Source organism: Ascaphus truei, chromosome 1, assembly GCF_040206685.1.
Source record: "Ascaphus truei isolate aAscTru1 chromosome 1, aAscTru1.hap1, whole genome shotgun sequence".
Lineage (NCBI taxonomy): Eukaryota > Metazoa > Chordata > Amphibia > Anura > Ascaphidae > Ascaphus > Ascaphus truei.
Genome location: NC_134483.1, coordinates 545059686 through 545067578, shown reverse-complemented (window position 1 = coordinate 545067578; position 7893 = coordinate 545059686). Strand labels below are relative to the sequence as shown.

General features: G+C 51.6%; 1 long non-coding RNA gene across 1 annotated transcript in view; it reads left to right on the top strand.

Moving 5' to 3' along the window:
- The window catches only part of LOC142472276 (uncharacterized), a 36289-nt gene extending 28653 nt beyond the window's left edge, over window positions 1-7636 (top strand). The window contains exons 3-5 of the long non-coding RNA XR_012789642.1: window positions 5653-5677; window positions 6042-6104; window positions 7575-7636. This is a non-coding gene — a long non-coding RNA (uncharacterized LOC142472276). The remainder of the gene's footprint in view (window positions 1-5652; window positions 5678-6041; window positions 6105-7574) is intronic.
- Window positions 7637-7893: the final 257 nt, after the last annotated feature.

The window sequence follows — 7893 nt, the reverse complement described above, 5'->3', positions numbered from 1 at the left end:
CCCCGGTCCCCGCTGCTCACATACCCCCTGGTCCCCGCTGCTCACACCCCCCGGTCCCCTCTGCTCACACCTCCGGTCCCCGCTGCTCACTCCCCCCGGTCTACGCTGCTAACTCCCCCTGGTCCCCGCTGCTCACACAACCCCGGTCCCCGCTGCTCACACCCCCAGGTCCCCGCTGCTCACACCTCCGTCCCCGCTGCTCACACCACCGGTCCCCGCTGCTCACTCCCCTCGGACCCCGCTGCTCACTCCCCCGGGCCCCGCTGCTCACTCCCCCCTGTCCTCGCTGCTCACTCCCCCCGGTCCCCGCTGCTCACACCCCCCGGTTCCCGCTGCTCACACCCCCCCGGTCCCCGCTGCTCACACACACCCCGGTCCCAGCTGCTCACCCCCCCCAGTCCCCGCTGCTCACACCCCCGGTACCCGCTGCTCACACCCCCCGGTCCCTGCTGCTCACACCCCCCGGTCCCCGCTGCTCACACCCCCCGGTCCCCGCTCTCAGACCCCCCAGTCCCCGCTGCTCACACCCCCCGGTCCCCGCTGCTCACACCCCCTGGTCCACGCTGCTCACACCCCCCGGTCCCCGCTGCTCACACCCCCCCGGTCCCCGCTGCTCACACCCCCGGGTCCCCGCTTATCACACAATCCCCGGTCCCCGCTGCTCACACCCCCCGGTCCCCGCTTATCACACAATCCCCGGTCCCCGCTGCTCACACCCCCCGGTCCCCGCTGCTCACACACCCCGGTCCCCGCTGCTCACACCCCCCGGTCCCCGCTGCTCACACCCCGCGGTCCCTGCTGCTCACACACCCCCCGGTCCCCGCTGCTCACACCCCCCGGTCCCCGCTGCTCACACCCCCCGGTCCCCGCTGCTCACACCCCCCCGGTCTCCGCTGCTCACACCTCCCGGTCTCCGCTGCTCACACCCCCCCGGTCCCCGCTGCTCACACACCCCGGTCCCCGCTGCTCACACCCCCCGGTCCCCGCTGCTCACACATGATTATCCTGTGACTGTGCAATTATTTGTCAGTGTCCTATGTCTCAGGCAATCACAGGCTGTCACACACAACTTTATTGCAGCCCCTTGTTTCGGGGAGGGGGCGTCTCTGTTGCTTGAGATGCCAAGAGGGACCCTTGCTTCCTGCTCCCTCAGGGTAGGAGGCTGAGCGTGTCACGTGGGGGCATGGTGTGACGGATCATTCTGTCTGCTGGGGATGATCACACATCGCCCAGCAGACGGAGGCTCGCGCACGTGCACGCAGCCACGCACGTCGCGAAGCCACAAGTGTGCTCCAGCTCTAACCTTAGTGGCCAACCGCTAAGGCAGGGGGGTACAAACATTTTTTCCCTGCACCCCTGGCCAGTGGTCCCCTCACCAGCGTCAGCTCTGGCGCCATTTAATGCCGTGTTGCCATGGCGACGAATGTGAGAAGCCACCGGAGACAAGGTAAGTGCAGTTTACATAGGCCCTAGCGCTCCTCCGGCAATTAATTTAAGTGTCTTCGGGAAGCGCGCGGGGCCTCTGTAAACCCTGCGCCCCCCGCACTCAGTCTCGCGCCCCCCCAGTTTGCGCAACGCTGCACTAAGGTAATGAAGGGGTTAAATACCTAGTTGTCACGGGAGACCGGGGATTTACACCTTTTAAACCGGGATCATTCACTGAGCTAAACAAGGAGGTAAAACAAACTGTAATTTGTTCCTTGGAAACAGACGCACACACAGTGAATTACCATATACAATGGAAAAACAAACTAACTGGAGATGCAAAAATCCCTTGACCGGGAGATAGCACCAAACGTCCTGGTACTCTATTCGGCGTGTAGTTCCAGCCGCGACTGCTACGTTCTCTTCTAGGAATTTGCCCCCCGAAAAGTGGGACCATTATACACAATGTCAGAAATAAAAATGTTTCCCAATTTCGTCTGCCCCTCTTTTCTTAGCTTTGACTTAAAAGACGCGCGCGTTCAGTTTCAGCGCTCCTAGGCCCTCCTATAAGAAAATGCTTTAAAAGTTGAACAAAATAACGTTTAGGTTCAATCCCAGAGTTACTTTTCTAAACACAAAGGGACTTGGACATAAAATCCGCTGGCAACCTTACCGATAGTGGGGGACCCCCAGAACCTCTATACATTGTTCTGCTGATTGGGGCATATACTGGGGGACTCCCATTAACCTAGGGACCCCTGACTGTACCCAGGATACACATATCCCTATGCCCTCATTTACCTTTCTGCTCTGTGCTGAAGCAGGGAAACCTGGCGGTGAGTCGCGAAATTGATTTCCATGTAGTATTCTGCCCGGAGGTCCGTGTCTTCATGTCTCCGGGAATCTGACTTGATTCCCTGACACATTTTTGGGGTGGCCAGCAGCTCTGGACCCTTTCAACCTAGACACAATCAGACAACACTTTCACCGCAAAACCCCCCTTAAACTCACAGCCTGAGAATCTCCACTGGGTAGCACTCCTGGAAAGGTAAAACACACATACATTCTTTATTACAATACAATGCATGTGCCATGACGAGGTTCAAGAGCTGACACTCTAATCTCCCCAATACGGCTCAGAGGTAACCAGCCGGGCATAAGACCTTTAATTATGGCCTGGTTACCCCATGACTGTCACACTAGTGCCCGATTTATTGTGGGTAGAGGTGGTGGGTGAAGGTTACAGTTGCCTGTGGTGGGTGTTTATGCCTACCGGGTTGATTGCAGGAGAAGTTAACGTCTTCATTAATTAGCGGTTAATACCGCTAAGATAATGAAGGGGTTAACCCCTCCTGCTATCCACCCAGCAGGCATAAACACCCACCACAGGCAACTGTAACCTTCACCCACCCCCTCTACCCACAATAAACATTAAAATAATGTACAATACAAGCAGCAATACTAGCCAAGACACGCATTGATTGCTAGAGTGGTTACCTATGCCCTCAATGGTTGCAAAGATAACCCAAATGGCAATGAATAGGCCCCCTAAAACCCACCTCCTCTGCCCCCAACACCCACTCCCACCCCCCCCAAACATACAGCACAGCAGTGGGCAACATCCCTACTATCCAGATCTTGATAATAGTACATTTGTCTGTTAAAAATAAAATATTATCAAGTCAGCATAAAGTAAATTAAAGCTGTACTTACCCCTACCATGATGAAGGCCATCTTTGTCTTCCTCCGTGTCCTCTACGTCTTCTGTGGACTGCAACATTAAAATAAAATGTTTTTAAAAACTAACTAAGCCCTTAATAACCTTAACGGTTAGTAACCGCTATAGTATTAAAAGGTTAAACCCCTGTCCCCCCCCCCGATACCCACACGGGAAACCTAAACACCCTCCCTGGGACAACTACCCCCACCCCCTACTCCCCATTATTACACATCCAAATGTGTAAAGGCGCTGGTAGCTAAAAATGTCTAATTGCACGTGTGCCCATTTGTTTGCAAAACAAAAGAAATAGACAATAAAATAACATTGGCATAACAGTACAATAGATTACACTTGCCAATAAACCCATTGATTGTGACTGTGGTAAACCATACCCATTAAGTGCTACTGTACAATGCAATGAATGGGCAACCTAAAAAACAACATAGAATCTCCGCAAAGTTTAAATCTCCCGGTCACAAGACGCGGGACAATTAAAGAATGCAGGGAGATATCGGCACCCCATACCGGGTCCTGTGACTGTGTTATTAAAATCAAATATAAACAGTGTGATCGCCTGTAAGAGCTGTGCAGGGAGATGCAGCTCTCTCTTTGTGCAGGGAGATCGCCTGTAAGAGCTGTGCAGGGAGATGCAGCTCTCTCTGTGCAGGGAGATCGCCTGTAAAAGCTGTGCATGGAGATGCAGCTCTCTCTGTGCAGGGAGATCACCTGTAAGAGCTGTGCATGGAGATGCAGCTCTCTCTGTGCAGGGGGATCACCTGTAAGAGCTGCGCAGGGAGATGCAGCTATCTCTGTGCAGGGAGATCGCCTGTAAGAGCTGTGCAGGGAGATGCAGCTCTCTCTGTGCAGGGAGATCGCCTGTAAGAGCTGTGCAGGGAGATGCAGCTCTCTGTGCAGGGAGATGGCCTGTAAGAGCTGTGCAGGGAGATGCAGCTTCTCTCTGTGCAGGGAGATCGCCTGTAAGAGCTGTGCAGGGAGATGCAGCTTCCCTCTGTGCAGGGAGATCGCTTGTAATAGCTGTGCATGGAGATCGCAGTGGCAGGACTTAGAAAAAGACACAGCCAAAGAAGCTGCTATCCCGAGCGGTATTGGCATTTTCCTATCTCACGGTTCCTGACTCGCGATAACTCTTTCTGAATACAGTGATAACACAAACGTCAGACTGTGAGGCAGGTAGGGTCATGCCAAAACGTTTGATTTGGCAGTAATAATAGACAATAACATAACATTGGCATAACAGTACAATTGATTACACTTGCCAATAAACCCATTGATTGTGACTGTGGTAAACCATACCCAATATGGTATGGGCATGGAGTGCTACTGTACAATGCAATGAATGGGCAACCTAAAAAACAACATAGAATCTCCGCAAAGTTTAAATCTCCCGGTCACAAGACGCGGGACAATTAAAGAATGCAGGGAGATATCGGCACCCCATACCGGGTCCTGTGACTGTGTTATTAAAATCAAATATAAACAGTGTGATCGCCTGTAAGAGCTGTGCAGGGAGATGTAGCTCTCTCTGTGCAGGGAGGTCGCCTGTAACAGCTGTGCAGGGAGATGCAGCTCTCTCTCTGTGCAGGGAGATCGCCTGTAAGAGCTGTGCAGGGAGATGCAGTTCTCTCTGTGCAGGGAGATCGCCTGTAAAAGCTGTGCATGGAGATGCAGCTCTCTCTGTGCAGGGAGATCACCTGTAAGAGCTGTGCATGGAGATGCAGCTCTCTCTGTGCAGGGGGATCACCTGTAAGAGCTGCGCAGGGAGATGCAGCTATCTCTGTGCAGGGAGATCGCCTGTAAGAGCTGTGCAGGGAGATGCAGCTCTCTCTGTGCAGGGAGATCGCCTGTAAGAGCTGTGCAGGGAGATGCAGCTCTCTCTGTCCAGGGACATCACCTGTAAGAGCTGTGCATGGAGATGCAGCTCTCTCTGTGCAGGGGGATCGCCTGTAAGAGCTGCGCAGGGAGATGCAGCTATGTCTGTGCAGGGAGATCGCCTGTAAGAGCTGTGCAGGGAGATGCAGCTCTCTGTGCAGGGAGATGGCCTGTAAGAGCTGTGCAGGGAGATGCAGCTTCTCTCTGTGCAGGGAGATCGCCTGTAAGAGCTGTGCAGGGAGATGCAGCTTCCCTCTGTGCAGGGAGATCGCTTGTAATAGCTGTGCATGGAGATCGCAGTGGCAGGACTTAGAAAAAGACACAGCCAAAGAAGCTGCTATCCCGAGCGGTATTGGCATTTTCCTATCTCACGGTTCCTGACTCGCGATAACTCTTTCTGAATACAGTGATAACACAAACGTCAGACTGTGAGGCAGGTAGGGTCATGCCAAAACGTTTGATTTGGCAGTAATAACATTGAAGCTCGTAGAAAAGGCCCCATAGAAGACCCCACATTATGTGATATACAGTAAGGATGGGGATATCCAGGGACTTTATGTTTACACATATTTAAATACTTTAATAACAATTACATCTCCAATTGCACTTTCTTTCAGCTCCCTAGTGAGAAGGACAGCACAGGTAAGCAAGTTTCCTTTCCCTATAACTAGTGCTTATTTGAAACACGTACTTTTTTCATTAATGCCTAAGCTTTAGGTTGATGTGACTTATATCCTATAGGGGAGTTGTAAATATGTAACTCCTTCAGTGCTGGTGAGGGCAGCTAAATCAGGTGTCTAAAGAGCTGGAAGGTTGTATACTGTGTTATACCTGTTATCATTATACGGTGCAGCATTTTCATGTTACATGGAAGGTAGGGATGATAAAAAAAAAAATACCCTCAGTCACCTTCATTTTTGTAATAGAATATAAACTGCTATGTACTGCTAAATATGTGTGTGGTATAGAAGGTACGTTAACATCTTTCATTCGTCCTTTTCTGCAGAGAATGCAGTTCAGACAGGTCCAGTAAATTATGTTCCCAAATTTGTCGGTGATCCTAAGAAAGGTAAATAAAAGAAACCAAATTATGTTTCAACGTTTTTATGTAAAATATGAAGTTGTCCCTTGTTATTAATAAGGATATGGTCAGTAACTGCGGGAGGGTGTGACATTCAGGACAATGTAGTCCCACCAGTGGTTGGGTATACCTCACATTCAACATTTACTCTGCGAGTTCTTCGAGACAACAGTTCCTGTCCAACAATGTTTGACATTAAATGTAGTCATGTCACTCTATAAAGATATAGACCATATTTCACCATCATCCTAATCTTCAGCCCTCGTTGATCCGCTGCTGGATCATGGATCCCTCACTGACCTTACAGGTGCGGCGGCTGCAAGACTCTCTTCCCCATTTTGCTCCAACATAGTAGATATATGTAGCCCTGTTTCCCCCTAAACAAGATGGCTACTGGTGCTGCCTTTACCTTTTGGCTCACAAGGAGCCTGAGCCTCCGCCACGGGGAGCCTGAGGTGCAATAATAACAGTATTGGTGCAGGGCCTGCTCCTGAGAGGGATCCCAGCGCAGTGGGAGGAGCCCCTCGCAGGATCAATTAACAATACTAACACACAGAGTAAAATTGCAATAATCTTTACTTGCAACATATATCTTAACCGCTTTATAATAACTAAGAGGTACAACTACCCACACACCTCGCACGGGTGTAACCTACACACCTCGCACGGGTGTAACCCACACACCTCGCACGGCTGTAACCCACACACCCCGCACGGCTGTAACCCACACACCTCGCACGGCTGTAACCCACACACCTCGCACGGCTGTAACCCACACACCTCGCATGGCTGTAACCCACACACCTCGCACGGCTGTAACCCACACACCTCGCACGGCTGTGACCCACACACCTCGCACGGCTGTAACCCACACACCTTGGACGGCTGTAACCCACACACCTCGCACGGCTGTAACCCATATCCTGTCCCAGCACCGACTGTCTCTTCCTGGTTCAGAGTGTGAAATAGTATCGCCTCCTGCAGGAGATCTGGCCGCAAAATTGGCTCCCTGGTGTCATGTGGTACTCCTGCCCCTAAGCACTATTGGGCTTGTAGTCCCCACAGAGCCTATTCCTATGGGCCACCACATGCGCATAGTACACTGCGCATGCGCAACACTCAAAATGGCCACCGCAACTCTTGGCGCACCCTGCGCTTGCGCAACCTTGCCCAAAACTGGCGGCGCCCTGCAGAGAGGGCCGCCGGAGCCTCAGGCGAACCTGTCACCACCCACACTAGCCCCTGCAGCAACAGAGGTAAGGAGTGGATAGGTGCAACACCGGGGGACCGGAGGGGACCTGGCTACATCTATATTATTCAAAGGAGAAATAAGCAAAATATTAGTATAAGTATAAAGATGACATTCTGCATATTATTAGAAATGTTTTTTTTCCATCTGTTTCTTCCTCTGAAGATTGTCTCTGTACGGATCACAGTGGTAACTGTTTGTTCTTGCAGACGCAGAAGCAATAATGAAGATGGTGGGATATTTACTAGTTTCAAAAAACATGGATCCCGGGACCAGGAAACCTGAAGGTACGTCTTCTCCATAGTATCAAAGGCCAATCAAGGTATCCTGGCTCAGTCTTTATAGCTATATAGACTAGATTCAATAATATAATCTGATGGTGGTAGAAAAGGCTAAGATTTTTCCTGATAGCTTTGGTGACAGCCGGAGGAGCAGTGCAGCGAGTAAAGGCTGAGAAGGAGCGGCGCAGCGAGTAAAGGCTGAGAAGGAGCGGCGCAGCGAGTAAAGGCTGAGAAGGAGCGGCGCACC